Source organism: Bubalus kerabau, chromosome 17 (genome assembly GCF_029407905.1).
Source record: "Bubalus kerabau isolate K-KA32 ecotype Philippines breed swamp buffalo chromosome 17, PCC_UOA_SB_1v2, whole genome shotgun sequence".
Taxonomy (NCBI): domain Eukaryota; kingdom Metazoa; phylum Chordata; class Mammalia; order Artiodactyla; family Bovidae; genus Bubalus; species Bubalus kerabau.
The window spans coordinates 32,563,904-32,580,027 of record NC_073640.1 but is presented as its reverse complement, the minus strand read 5'-3'; the positions used below and the strand labels follow the sequence as shown (position 1 = coordinate 32,580,027).

Here is a 16,124-nt window from a genome sequence, read left to right as displayed (position 1 = left end):
CATCCCGGACTTAGCAGCAGACTAGGCTATGGGTGAAACAGAGAGCCTGGAGAATGAGAAAGGGAAGACTCTAGCTGTGATGGTGCCTCAGAATCACCCAGAGAGCTTGTTAAAACATAGACTCCCAGGCCAAAGAATTTGTATTTCTAACAAGTTCCCATGCGAGGCTGAGGCTGCTGTTCCAGGGACCACACTTTGAGAACCATTGCTACAGTCCCTGCAGTCCTAATTCAGAAAAAACCAAAGCCGCATTAGAAATGAAGTTTCAATAAATGGAAATTGGCATCTGGTTAAAACTAATGAGCAACAGGGTAAAGTAAATACTGCTGGAAATTGCAAACCTTTGTGATAAGGATGAAAATAATGATACAATTAAGAGTTACTGCTAACTGTATACTAGGCAGCATTCCAGCTCTTCCAGTGCCCTTTATCCATTAAATCCTCATAACGGGTCCACAAGTTGGTACCATCTCTCATCTAATAAAGCCAAGATACCACACTTGAAGCTCCCCATATTTGGGTGGCTAAATTTGGATTTGATCTTAGGTTTATCTGACGCTTCAGCCAAATCTCTGACTACTGAACCTCAGTCTTCTTCTACTGACAGCGAGTTGCTACTGAGACATATCATGATTCATGGTAAGTCAGAAAAGATTGTCCATCCTTTCAAAGTTTGAGTTCACAGCCTTCCTTTGAATAGCTCTATATGAAATAGGTTAGAACGTAATGGGGTATCACTGAGAGGCTCTTTTCCCTACTGAAAGAGGAGGTCCAGTTGGGGAGCATGTATTTAAAAGTTGCACCTGTGAACTATCCGTTCCAGGGGAATTTGGATTTTTAGGAACTTCTAGTTTCCTAAATTTAAAACAAACTAAAGAGACTCCTTATACTGAAATCTGAAGCTCCTGTAACCTACTGAGATAAGCCCGGAATAATGCTGAAATCTGCTCCACACACCTGCTGCTATAATTTGACAATGAATGCTTAATAATAGGCTGAAGAAGGGGAACAAGGGATAAAACCTTGGATGACAAGTGTGGAAGGAAAGTTTTGACTATGTAGCCAAACAAATATAAATTCCAACCTAAGTTCCATTAACAATGAGTGACCTGAACATCAACAATTTCCTTGATCAATCTAATGTATTTATTTATTGGTTAAAAGGAAACTAATACTCAAAAGGGAACTAAGACTCAGCTGGCTGATACAGAGAATATATATGTATATACCATATTATAATGGTATTTTTTAAAAGACCCTGATTCTGGGAAAGATTGAGGGCAGGAGGAGAAGGGGAAAACAGAGGATGAGATGGTTAGATGGCATCACTGACTCAATGGACATGGGTTTGGGTAGACTCCAGCAGCTGGCGATGGATAGGGAGGTCTGGCATGCTGCAGTTCATGGGGTCACAAAGAGTCAGACACGACTGAGCCACTGAACTGAACTGAATAGTATTTTTATAATATAGATGAAATTAGTGTATTATTATCACATATCATACTATTATAATGTAATATGATATAAATATAGTCTCTGTTTTTAGCAATCACAGTAATAATATAAGCCTCATTACCTGTTGGTTTTTAAAAAAATATTTATTTATTTGGCTGCCATATCTTAGTTGCAGCAAGTGGGTTCTACTTCCCTGTTCAGTTCAGTTCAGTTCAGTCACTCAGTCGTGTCCGACACTTTATGACCCCATGAATCGCAGCACGCCAGGCCTCCCTGTCCATCACCAACTCCCGGAGTTCACCCAGACTCACGTCCATCGAGTCAGTGATGCCATCCAGCCATCTCATCCTCTGTCGTCCCCTTCTCCTCCTGCCCCCAATCCCTCCCAGCATCAGAGTCTTTTCCAATGAGTCAACTCTTCTCATGAGGTGGCCAAAGTACTGGAGTTTCAGCTTTAGCATCATTCCTTCCAAAGAAATCCCAGGGCTGATCTCCTTCAGAATGGACTGGTTGGATCTCCTTGCAGTCCAAGGGACTCTCAAGAGTCTTCTCCAACACCACAGTTCAAAAGCATAAATTCTTTGGCACTCAGCCTTCTTCAAAGTCCAAATCTCACATCCATAGATGACCACAGGAAAAACCATAGCCTTGACTAGATGAACCTTTGTTGGCAAAGTAATGTCTCTGCTTTTCAATATGCTATCTAGGTTGGTCATAACTTTCCTTCCAAGGAGTAAGCATCTTTTAATTTCATGGTTGCAGTCACCATCTGCAGTGATTTTGGAGCCCCCAAAAATAAAGTCTGACACTGTTTCCCCATCTATTTCCCATGAAGTGATGGGACCAGATGCCATGATCTTCGTTTTCTGAATGTTGAGCTTTAAGCCAACTTTTTCACTCTCCACTTTCACTTTCATCAAGAGGCTTTTGAGTTCCTCTTCACTTTCTGCCATAAGGGTGGTGTCATCTGCACACCTAAGGTTATTGCTATTTCTCCTGGCAAACTTGATTCCAGCTTGTGTTTCTTCCAGTCCAGCGTTTCTTATGATGTACTCTGCATATAAGTTAAATAAGCAGGGTGACAATATACAGCCTTGATGTACTCCTTTTCCAATTTGGAACCAGTCTGTTGTTCCATGTCCAGTTCTAACTGTTGCTTCCTGATCTGAATATAGATTTCTCAAGAGACAGGTCAGGTGGTCTGGCATTCCCATCTCTTTCAGAATTTTCCACAGTTTATTGTGATCCACACAGTCAAAGGCTTTGGCATAATCAATAAAGCAGAAATAGATGTTTTTCTGGAACTCTCTTGCTTTTTCCATGATCCAGCAGATGTTGGCAATTTGATCTCTGGTTCCTCTGCCTTTTCTAAAACCAGCTTGAACATCAGGAAGTTCACGGTTCACATATTGCTGAAGCCTGGCTTGGAGAATTTTGAGCATTACTTTACTAGCGTGTGAGATGAGTGCAATTGTGCGGTAGTTTGAGCATTCTTTGGCATTGCCTTTCTTTGGGATTGGAATGAAAACTGATCCCTTCCACTCCTGTGGCCACTGCTGAGTTTTCCAAATTTGCTGACATATTGAGTGCAGCACTTTCACAGCACCCCTAACTGGGGATCAAACCTGGGCCCCCAGCATTGTGAGTGCAGAGTCTTAGTCACTGGACTATCAGGAAAGCCCCCATCATTACCTGTTCTTTCAGGTAGACTGCTGTGAACTTGATGTTTAAGAGACAGTGACTTTTTAGAACCGTCTCTGTCTTGAATTTATTTAACTGTTTTTTTTTGTTTTTTTTTTAAAGCAAAACAAATAATTCTAAATGTGCTGTAAAGAAAATCTGTGTTTATAAAAATGTCCTATTTGAGCACATATATATATTTATTTATTTCCCTAGCTTTTAAATAAGGCTTATCATTAGATTGTGTTTTAGGCACAGTATCTAAATCTCATTGCTGGTTAATATTTGTGTATCTCTGGATTTAAAAATACCCACACTGAGCCAGCATTTGATTTCCTGCTGAATTGTTTTTCACATTTCCAATATAATTATGTAGCAGTTACAAAGAAACAAAGGCTGCACTCCACAGAATACCATAGAAACCTACATTTGTTTATTTAAGAAAAGATATAAAAAGCATCTAAGACAGAATTGATGTGCTGGGTGACTTCTCAGGGAAACTGATAGCTAAAATAAATCTGAAAATATCTGGATATTTATCTGTAGTGATGAGTTAGGTATGGGTTTAAAAAGGCAGTTAGATGTTTTACAAATGGCCTTTGGCATATAAAAAGGAGACAGTGAAAGTGGGAAATACTGAATTAGAGACCTTTATCTTTGGTCTTTGAATGAGTTTGTCCCTTGTAGTGTCCATCTTAAAGAGGCTTAATGATAACTATTATTTAGTTCTGTGAGAATGCTGATTTGAAATTTCAGTGGAGACATTGTAGAAGGTAAAACAGGAAATCATGTGATTCAAGATATTCAGATAACAGAAGCATCCAGGACTGATGGATCCTTGTCCCAACTCAGATTATTCTTAAATCTATCTCCCTTTACTCTTTCAGCTGTTTCCCCCTAACTGTTCAGTCATCCTAGTTTTAATGTAGTGCCTTGTCTTATGTCCTTGAATATAGTTGTATAACTTTACTTTTTTAGGCAATAATTAGAACAGTTCCCTTCAGAGGCTGCATTTGCCTTCCATCTCCTGAAGAGATACAAGTCTACAAGTCTGCCTTTGAACCATCATTTAAAATAAAAAAAAACACTGAACAAAGAGGCTTAAGATCCAATAAACTAATCACTAAATGCACCAAATAACTGAATACACAAAACCTTAGTGAGGCAAACACATTTCTGCACCTCTGTCCTAGACACTGTGAGTACAGGTTGTTAAAGACACAGTTCCCCGCCGGGAGGTGGGGCTTCTGCAGTAGGGCAATAACTACTGGCCTACAGACAGGTTGACTGATAGAATGGCAGAACATGTCCTCACTACTCATGTGAGGAAGAAATTAGTTCTATATGATACCTTCTCTAGTGCCCACCAGGGGTCAAGTGCGGTGCTGCATCTGGAGAAGTGAAGAGGAAAAGCAAGCATGCTATGGGCAAAGAGAATAGCATGAATCCACTCAGGAAATGTGTGATAAAAGGGAGGACTGGTTTGTTTTATGATTATAGGAGCCTCTTTTGTGTCACTTATTTCCACGTGGACCTTCCTGTTGTGCTTTTTAGCCAACAGGAAACTAAAAACGAATGCCCGAGATGTGTTGTCTGATTGTGAGCTGGAGAAGCCCACAGGTCTTTGGACATCATAAGACTCATGATTTGGGAAAGTTGCCTGGATGCATACAAAGCAACTCTCCTATGATCTCCTTTGATTCAGTGTCTAGATCTAAATGTCTGGGTGTGGCAATCAAAGCAAACTAGAGTTTGAGATGCTACCTAATTTCAGGCACAATGGCAATCACCACTGTGTGCAGACATTTGTTTCATTTACTCATAACAACACTGGGGCTTCCCTGGTGCCTCAGATGGTAAAGAATCGCCTGCAATGTGGGAGACCTGGCTTTGATCCCTAGATTGGGAAGATCCCCTAGAGGAGGGCATGGCAATTCACTCTAGTATTCTTGCCTGGAGAAACCCCATGAACAGACGAACCTAGTCCATAGAATCACAAAGAGTCTGACACAATTGAATGACTAAACACAACGACACTGAGACGGACGCATCCTGAGCACTGTTTCAGAAAGGTACAAAGTGAGATCTAGGAAAATCAAGGAATATATATAAGGTCAAGATCGAGTACCATAGGTTCATCCACCAGGTTTAACATCAAAGCCTGAACTCTCTACTCTTTGGCACTACTAAGCGTGACAGATAGGCAAACAGGACAAACATCCTTGAAAATACAATCTTTGTACAAATGTGCCATTAGATGCCAGGCTTTGTACTAGATACTATACATTTGGGAAGAAAATAAATCAAGGAATGAAGTTGCTGATAGTCTACTTGGGATAAAAACCATAAAAATAAATAACAGTCATATAAGGTAGTGTGTTTATTTTATTCAGTGTAGTTTTGCCAAGAAACTTGGCTCATCTACATTGTGAAGTTAACACTTTGGTCCTTCTTCGTTTCTTTCTTTCTTTTTTTTTGACCACACAGTCTGGCATGAGGAATCTTAGTTCCCCAACTAGGGACCGAACCCCTGATTCCTGCATTGGGAGCATGGAGTTTTAACCACTGGACTGCCAGGGACACCCCTGGTCCCTCTTCTTAATGTACACATATTAAAAGTATTGTGTCAACTATAGGAACATTTAATTTTAAGAGGCAAGATGATGGGTATGATGAATTCACTCAGGAAACACGGGTTCAATTCTATACCTATCTTAATGGTAACTCTGGACTTCAAGTTCTCTGTAGTATGTGGCTAAAATGAGACCATTACTAACTTCTCATCCATCTTGGGTTGATGGATCTTCAGTGGCTTCAGCATAACATGATAATGAAGAGCACAGGTTTGGGGACAGAAAGTTATGGGGTTGTAAACTATTAAAACAATACCTATAAGTCATGTGCTAGGAAAAGTGCTTTTCTTTTCTAAGCCTCAATTTCAGCAATTGTAATGTGTGAATGATAACATTTTTCTATAGTGTATATGCTTCATCTATCCTACTCCCTAGTCTTAAAAAAAGATCACAGAATGGTTGAAATATATAGGAGAATATGGAGGGGAGGCAAAAATCTTTTATCCTCCTTTAAAATGGCATGTTCAAAATATGATGGTGGAGAGTAAATTAAGGTCTTTGAGACACTTGCAAGTGATTTCATGAGGTCAAAATGTGTTTATATTAATACTCATGCTTTGGCCTTTTCTCTCTCCTGTTCTCATATGTGAGAGTGGAGTTTTCCAAAGGCAACACGATGTGTGTTAGTATTGTGGCTCAATGGCTAATTAAATATGTGCATGTGTGTATTATTTTGTTATAAAAATTAGTTGTAGGAACTTGGCTGGTGGTCCAGTGACCAAGACCCCACACTCCCAATGCAGTGGGCCTGGGTTTGATCCCTAGTCAGGATGCTGCAATGGAAAGAACCTGCATCCTGCAACTAAGACCCAGAAAATAAATAAACAAAAGCTTTTAAAAAATTAGTCATAACTTCTGGTTGGTAAATATTGAGAGATAGAGTCAGTAACATCTTTTTTTTTTTAATAAATAAAAGTTTTTGATCTCTTCAATTATTTTAAGCATAAAAATAAGTGTAAAGAAGCCTTAAGACCAAATTGTTTAAGAACTGTGGCCTTAAGAAGGCATTTATTTTCTCAGTTACTTTGAGATACGTTAATAGCAAAAAGTATTCCTCTATCTTAGATATCATGTTGATAAAATAGTTTGTCAATAGCAAAATGTAGGATATTGGATATTGAAAGAAATACCACATATAACCTGTTTTGTAGGATTCCTGATACAGTATAGAGAGTAAGAACTTAGTAAACATTTTTAAGAGAACAAGGAAAATGAAGTTAGCCCCAGTGGAAATAGATCAGCATTATAAGTGACATTTCTAGGGTCTCATCAAAGAAGGTTGCCTTCTCAAAAGACAGCATTAGGTCAGGACAGATAGAGACTTGCCTTCTGCTAAATCCTGGGTATTGTTAGTCGTTCAGAGAGGCCTATGAGCAGGAAGAGGGAATTAAGTGTATCACAGAGATGAAGGCGGGGGCAGCCACCCAGGCACTTTCAGAGAGTGGCGCCTCAGTCTAAGGACCAAACCTGATGTGCCCTCAGGACCAGCCCAGCCTCCAGAGCCAAGGGGATTAACAAAGCATGAGGCCGTCAGAGTTTAAACTACACATCGAGCTCCCACTGCTCTCTCTCCATGTGTTTTAAGCCAATTTTTTTTCAGATTATTTTATTCAATTTTAGAAACACTGCCATATAATATGCTGATCGAGATGATGCTGATGATAATGATAACAATTGTAATGGCTAACAAACACATGAAAAGATGCTCAACATCACTCATTATCAGAGAAATGCAAATCAAAACCACAATGAGGTACCATCTCACATTGGTCAGAATGGCTGCTATCCAGAAGTCTACAAACAATAAATGCTGGAGAGGGTGTGGAGAAAAGGGAACCCTCTTATATTGGTGGGAATACAAACTTGTACAGCCACTATGGAGAACAGTGTGGAGATTCCTTAAAAAAACTGGAAACAGAACTGCCATATGACCCAACAAAGGAGAAAAGGAAAGATATACCCATTTGAATACAGAGTTCCAAAGAAGAGCAAGTAGAGATGAGACAGCCTTTCTCAGCGATCAATGCAAAGAAATAGAGGAAAACAATACAATGGGAAAGACTAGAGATCTCCTCAAGAAAATTAGAGATACCAAGGGAACATTTTATGCAAAGATGGGCTCAATAAAGGACACAAATGGTATGGACCTAACAGAAGCAGAAGATATATTAAGAAGAGGTGGCAAGAATACACAGAAGAATGGTACAAAAAAGATCTTCATGACCCAGATAATTATGATGGTGTGATCACTCACCTAGAGCCAGACATCCTGTGATGTGAAGTCAAGTGGGCCTTACGGGAAGCATCACTACAAACAAAGCTAGTGGAGGTGATGGAATTCCAGTTGAACTATTTCAAATCCTGAAAGATGATACTGTGAAAGTGTTACACTCAATATGTCAGCAAATTTGGAAAACTCAACATTGGCCACAGGACTGGAAAAGGCCAGTTTTCATTCCAATCCCAAAGAAAGGCAATGCCAAAGAATGCTCAAACTACAGCACAACTGCACTCATCTCACACACTAGTAAAGTAATGCTCAAAATTCTCCAAGCCAGGCTTCACCAGTATGTGAACCATGAACTTCCAGATGTTCAAGCTTGTTTTAGAAAAGGCAGAGGAACCAGAGATCAAATTGCCAACATCTGTTGGATCATCAAAAAAAAAGAGAGTTCCAGAAAAACATCTATTTCTGCTTTATTGATTATGCCAAAGCCTTTGACTGTGTGGATCAAAATAAACTGTGTAAAATTCTTCAAGAGATGGGAATACCAGACCACCTGATCTGCCTCTTGAGAAATTTGTATGCAGGTCAGGAAGCAACAGTTAGAACTGGACATGGAACAACAGACTGGTTCCAAATAGGAAAAGGAGAATGTCAAGGCCGTATATTGTCACCGTGCTTATTTAACTTATGTGCAGAGCACATCATGAGAAACGTTGGACTGGAAGAAGCACAAGCTGGAATCAAGATTGTGAGGAGAAATATCAATAACCTCAGATATGCAGATGACACTACCTTTATGGCAGAAAGTGAAGAAGAACTAAAGAGCCTCTTGATGAAAGTAAAAGAGGAGACTGAAAAATTTGGATTGAATCTCAATATTCAGAAAACAAAGATCATGGCATCTGGTCTCATCACTTCATGGGAAATAGATGGGGAAACAGTGGAAACAGTGAGAGACTTTATTTTGAAGGGGGGCTCCAAAATCACTGCAGATGGTGACTGCAGCCATGAAATTAAAAGATGCTTACTCCTCAGAAGAAAAGCTATGGCCAACTTAGACAGCATATTAAAAAGCAGAGACATTACTTTGCCAACAAATGTCCGTCTAGTCAAGGCTATGGTTTTTCCAGTAGTCATGTATGGATGTGAGAGTTGGACTATAAAGAAAGTTGAGCACCAAAGGATTGATGCTTTTGAACTGTGGTGCTGGAGAAGATTTGAGAATCCCTTGGACTGCAAGGAGATCCAACCAGTCCATCCTAAAGGAGATCAGTCCTGGGTGTTCATTGGAAGGTCTGATGTTGAAGCTGAAACTCCACTACTTTGGCCACCTGGTGCAAAGAGCTGACTCATTTGAAGAGACCCTGATGCTGGGAAATATTGAGGGCTGGAGGAGAAGGGGATGACAGAGGATGAAATGGTTGGATGGCATCACCGACTTAATGGACATGAATATGGGTAGTCTCCAGGAGTTGGCGTTGGACAGGGAGGTCTGGCACGCTGCAGCTCATGGGGTTGCAAAGAATCAGACATGACTGAGCGACTGAACTGAACTGAACTGATGACCCAGCAGTCCCACTGCTGGTCATACACGCCGAGGAAACTAGAATTGAAAGAAACACATGTACCCCAAAGTTCATTGCAGCACTGTTTATAAGAGCCAGGACATGGAAGCAAGCCAGATGTCCATCGGCAAACAAATGGATAAGAAAGCTGTGGTACTTATACACAATGGAGTATTACTCAGCCATTAAAAAGAGTACATTTGAATCTGTTCTAATGAGGTGGATGAAACTGGAGCCTATTATACAGAGTGAAGTAAGTCAGAAAGAAAAATACCAATACAGTATACTAACGTATATATGTGGAATTTAGAAAGATGGTAATGATAATCCTGTATGCGAGACAGCAAAAGAGACACAGATGTATAGAACAGTCTTTTGGACTTTGTGGGAGATGGTGAGGGTGGGATGATTTGAGAGAATAGCATTGAAACATGTTTATTATCATATGTGAAATTGATCACCAGTCCAGGTTGCATGCATGAGACAGGGTGCTCATGGCTGGTGCACTGGGATGACCCAGAGGGATGGGATGGTGAGAGAGGTGGGAGGTAGGTTCAGGATGGGGAACACATGTACACCCATGGCTGATTCATGTCAATGTATGGCAAAACCCACTACAATACTGTAATTTGCCTTCAATTAAAATAAAGAAATAAGAAAAAAACTAAGTTAAAAAAAAAACACAACAATTGTAACAACAACAATTGTTCCATAATTTCTTGAGCTTACTTTCCTCAAAGTTCGACATAGCATTTTGAATGGAGTCACCCATGTACTTTATACAACTTCCCTATGTGGTTGGGAATATTATCTTCATTGTACAAATGAGAAAATCATACAGCTATTGTGTGTCTCTAAGCTTTAAGGACTTCACAAGTAGTACCTGATGGAGCCAAGCTATAAACCTACTGCCCTAACCATTGTACCACACTATAGGGTCTTTGGTAAACATTTAATTTTTCACTGTAATTTAATGTATTCACATTCTTGTTAAGCAGGTGTCTTCCATGGATTGGCTAATGCTTGTCTGCTGAAGCACTGTTCTCTTAAGGAATGTGCTGAAAGAATTAAGTTTCCATTCCCACCAGACTGAGGACAAAACCCTAAATCTCAGTGAACCCAGCAAGATGAATTCTATTTTGGAAAATTTAGTCATAAAACTGAAGCCCTTGATAGATAAGGATAATTTTGGCCTCCAGATTTTGTTTCATTTCTGCTAGTGATAGGAATTGTTACCTTTCTATTTTTATACTATGTATTTTGTAAACTGATTATTTTTTGCAACATTAAAGACTCAAAACAACACATGAAAATAAGCCAGAGTGGGGTGTATCATCCTGCATTTCAGATGATGTAGCCCAAAGTTAGAAAGCTTGAGCTGTTTTCTTAAGATCATTCTGCTAGACAGTGCAAAGTCCTTCCATAACTCTAAGACTTTCCACGAATTTGTAATTAGCATGTGCTTTACTCATATTCATTTTGCAAGAACAGATATACACCAGAATGATTCAGGTAATACAGTCTTTGAGGATGGTAATGATAATAGTACCTATTGGTTACTCTGTGTATTACCATCAATTAAATTTTTTTTAATTGGAGTATAATTGGTTTACAATGTTGTCTTAGTTTCTGCTGTACAACAACATGAGTCATCTATGTGTATACATATGTCCCTTCCCTCCCACTGTCCCCAGTCACACTCCTCTAGGTCATCACAGGGCACCAAGGCGAGTCTATGTGCTATCAGTTTTATGGAGTAGCTATTTTACCTAGGAACTGTATGAACAGAGTCACATACCCTTACAAATCAGGCAGCAGTCATCTTGGTAAACACCCTTCAAGGGAGCAAGCTGCCTGCTGCTTTGCTCCTTACGGAGGAGCGCGCATCTCTCATCCGTCTGCAGATCATCTTCTCCAAAGCACATAAATGTATCCCTAGAGCTGTGTATGCTTGGGGCTCGAAAGTCTGATCTTGTATTTAATGTGCTAGGATAATGTTGGCCTGAAGCTCCTTTTCATACCATAAGTAACTTGTACAGAGAAAAGACGATTAACTTTAGTACAATGAATATTGAGATAACAAAATGTTAAATAAATAGGTTACATTATCTCTATTTTATAAGATTGATATATCTATAGAGGTAATTTTCCTCTAGGTCACTGAACAAGCACTTTCTGGAAATCAAATGTCCACCACATCTGTCTTGCTACATCAATAGACTATATCCAAGTTAACAGCACATGGACTACTTGCAAATATCTAGATTGATTCTGGATATATTCTGGATATAGAATCTCTCTCCTCTCTCTCCCTAACTCCTTTCTCTTCTCCTATGGAATCAGCCTTGGGTTTCTCAAAGGAAGGCATCTAATTTAAAAAGTTTGTATCGGTCTATTGCTGAAGTACTGGGTGAAGCTAGATGTGAATTTCAGACCTTGTTACATATTTAAAAACAATAAACTTACTTCCTTTCTTATCATAGTTAAAGCCTAGAAGGCAGAAAACAGTAGAACTTTCCTGCATTAATGTGAGAGCATTTTTAAACAATTGCACACCTATAACAACTGATGCCCAAACATCTGGCAGCAGAAATGAAAATTAAATCAACTGACATTTACACATACACTGCCGAGCAACAGATGGGGGGAAAGGCTGGATGACTATCTCAACTAATTTTGATAAATTCCAGGAGAAATAAACCCTAATTGTCCATTTATTAAGTCTTCCGAATCATGGGTCTAATGACAGTAATCTTATCTGAAGGTTGGGTGCCAACTGAAGTGTCAAATTGTATCATTTGAAGTTTATACCTTTCTTGGTTCCCTAATTCTTGGACAGCTTCATTCCTTTTTCCTGAAAAATTTGTTTTGTTTCTCATATCTATTTGAGATTTAGGCATTCGATGTAAGCACTTGATTTAAACAACAATAACCTCTTTAAAAATCACATTATTCCTGCATTCTTATATCTGCATTACTCACCAAGGTAGGGAAGGACATAGTTCTACTGGACATTTTATTTGAAGAATCCAATGATGATTTTCTCTTAATTTATCTGGCTTATAGCTCTTTACACGTATTTCATTAATCTTTGCAACATTTCTGTGAGGTATGTAAAGGGCAAGTATTATTAGACCCATTTTTCAAGTCTAGAAAAAAGATAAAATGAGATAGAAAATCATTTTCCTAGGACAGCAATAGGAGCCTTGACCAAACCACCTCATATTTGTAGTTGCAGTGTTGCTTTGAAAACTTGATAGATTCACCTAGAAATTATTTCTTAAACGTGTAAGATGAGTTATTAGTGTGTATGTATATGTCTATCTTTATCTATATTTATATTCTGAGGGTAAGAGGAAAGGGAATTGTTTTTACCCATTAAAGTCAGCGTTGGAGGGACTTTCCTGGTTGTCCAGTTTTTAGGAACCCTCCATGAAATGCAAGGGATGCAGGTTCAATCCTTGGTTGAGGAACTAAGATCCCACATCCTTCGGGGCAACTGAGCCTGTTTGACACAAATTGAGTCTGTGAACCACATGAAAGATCCTGTGGGATGCAGTAAGATCCGACATGGCCTAATTAATGAATAAATAAATACTTTAAAAAAATAAGGATTGGAGTTGAGGTCTATCCTGAGGGCTTTTTCTATAGACCTATATCATTAGAAACACCTCACAAAGTAAAGTGTTTGTTTCCTCTACTCACAGAACTATGTGTTAAATCTGTGAGAAAGAACTACAAGACAGAGCTGCGAAATAAACTATGGAAAACCTGACAATGCCTTTACCTTAGGCATTGGCATATCCCGACAGTCTGTACTATCCTAGGCTGTGATAGTTTAGGAGTGAATGCCATTTGGACTTAATACATGTTACTGGGTGTCTAAAATTCAGAACCAGGCAGGTCCATCTCCACTGACCCTAAATATGGCCCTGAAGTACATGGCTTGAGGAAATTGTATCCCCACGACTACAGGTGGGGAGGGGAGTTTCAAGTGCGCCCATAGTGCATTGGATATCAAAGAAGTCTGACTAAAAGAACTGTGGATAACTTGACTTGATAACAGTAGGTTGAGCAAAAGTTCTTTTTTTGAAAGGCTATCTTGAAGATATGACTCAAACATTGGAGGAAACAAGGTGAGTGACAGTGGAAGGAATCAAGACGTGAAATCCCTTAAAAATTCATTGACTTTAAATAATTTTGCCTATGTTCCACATAATTTTTTAAAACCCTTTATGCGTTTTATAAAAAATAAAGCCTTGGAGAACTGAGAACTAATGTAGATTAGTCGGGCTCTTGGTCTATGTCATGCTACCCATTACCTTCACCCTAAATGTGTCAGTTTGGAGAAGGCAATGGCACCCCAGTCCAGTACTCTTGCCTGGAAAATCCCATGGACGGAGGAGCCTGGTAGGCTGCAGTCCATGGGGTCGTGAAGAGTCGGACACGACTGAGCGACTTCACTTTCACTTTTCACTTTCATGCATTGGAGAAGGAAATGGCAACCCACTCCAGTGTTCCTGCCTGGAGAATCCCAGGGACCGGGGAGCCTGGTGGGCTGCCCTCTATGGGGTCGCACAGAGTCAGACACGACTGAAGCGACTTAGCAGCAGCAGCAGCAAATGTGTCTGTTTGCTCTACTTTTCCTCTCAAAAGCTCATGACACATGAAGACAGAGAATCTTTGGTGTACTTTGTTCAGTGTTGAGACAAAATGGAATGTACAGCACCATTAATCTGACAGTTTATGGACACGTATAATGGTTATTATGCTGCGTCACTAATTGGATGTGAATGGTTAGCGATTCATGTAGATGGTAGTAATTAGTCTTACTTTTCCAAAGATAAACTGAGCACATTTGGAGCCATCTGTGGGGAAATACAGGGAAAATGTAGAGGTTGGGTCGCACTCTTTGGTCTGAATCTAAAATCCATCCTTTTTTCAATGGACAGCTTATGATCTCGTTTCAGGGCTCCTTCCCACTTCTTTCATCAAAGAATGAGTTCTGGGCAGATAGCTTTTTGTTTGAATTCTGTCTGGGGCACATGTGGGTTGTGTTTATGGGAAAGTTCCCCCCACGCCCCAACGTTTCCGAGCTTCAGTTTCCTTCTTTGTGAAGCGTGAATGATAATATTCACTTTGTGGGATTGTAGAGAGGGCACCTAGTAGCAGCTAGCATCATGCCTGGCACATTGAAATTGACAACTAGTTATATTAGAGGTATTCATTCATTTGATTATTACAGTGTATTATTCACCCTAAATTATTTATCTTTGAATTTCCAGGGGCTAGCCGAAGCTAGAATATGATGCTCAAAGATAATACTTAACATTATTAATGAGAGTCTACTTTGCTCCATTAGCTATTTGTTTTCTTGTTACAGATATAACTTTATTTATCATTTCACTTCTGAGGATTCTACGAAATACACAGAATCCTAATCTATTCTTTAACAGCTTTGAAGCATTTTCTAGCTATGCCTCCCTACTTATTTAGCAAAAAGGATTAAAAAACAACTACCCCTCCCCCTGAAATCCCTAAACCATCTACTAATGTGGAATTTTACTATTTGATGGAAGTTAAATCCTAGACATAAAAATGGTAAATGATTTTCTATGCTGTCGGTTGTGCATTCAGATAACATTTGGTTCTTTCAGCAACTTCCACAGAATTGAAGTTTAGAAGATAAATAGGCAGAAAATCCAGTCAGGGACAATCAGAGATTTCCCTTTCAACTCTAGCTCCCCGTAGTATTATTTTACAGCTAATGTGTACTCTGTCAACTAGGAGTCTGTGCCTTGTGATGCACATCGAAGGATCGATGCGGGGATGGCGGGAGGGCTGGTGGCGGGGGGGGGGGGTGGGGGGGACGGCTATGGGGAGGAAGAGAACAAGGGCATGCAGACTCTGCAGTCCTGAAGCCAGAAAATCCTGGGTGGTGTGTCCAAGGTTCCTGTTATGAGCTTAGTGTCTGGAGAGTAATATGGTCAAAACTGCCTGAGAGAATAATAGTATCTATTCTGACCCTGGTATGTGTGTCTGGAGTTCAAACACTCCCTGTTGTAAATAGCTGGAAACCAGACCTGGCCCACAGGAGCTGGACTAACAGATGAAGAAAGACTGGACAAGTCAGCATCGTGCTTATGAACGTAGGATCTGGAGGGATCCAGACCAGAAAGATCTTTCATGTCTCCCTTTAAGTACTGTGTAAATTCAAATCTTAGGTGCACTCCTTATAAGATGTGTGATCTGGGGCAACGTGTGTGATATCCCTGACTCAGCAGGAAGTGGGTGCCCAAATGTCCTCACTCTCACTGCTGCTGCTGCTGCTAAGTCGCTTCAGTCGTGTCCAACTCTGTGTGACCCCATAGACAGCAGCCCACCAGGCTTCCCCGTCCCTGGGATTCTCCAGGCAAGAACACTGGAGTGGGTTGCCATTTCCTTCTCCAATGCATGAAAGTGAAAAGTGAAAGTGAAGTCGCTCAGTCGTGTCCGACTCTTCGCGACCCCATGGACTGCAGCCTACCAGGCTCCTCCGTCCATGGAATTTTCCAGGCAAGAGTA

At 40.0% G+C, this 16,124-nt stretch overlaps 1 protein-coding gene and 1 non-coding gene across 3 annotated transcripts in view; both read left to right on the top strand.

The window, feature by feature from the left end:
* The window catches only part of CDH8 (cadherin 8), a 401,377-nt gene that overhangs the window by 280,644 nt on the left and 104,609 nt on the right, over positions 1–16,124 (top strand). The window lies entirely within an intron of this gene.
* On the top strand, positions 13,180–13,308 carry LOC129632620 (small nucleolar RNA SNORA18). Its single transcript, XR_008704610.1, has one exon. It is a non-coding gene; the product is annotated as a small nucleolar RNA SNORA18 (small nucleolar RNA).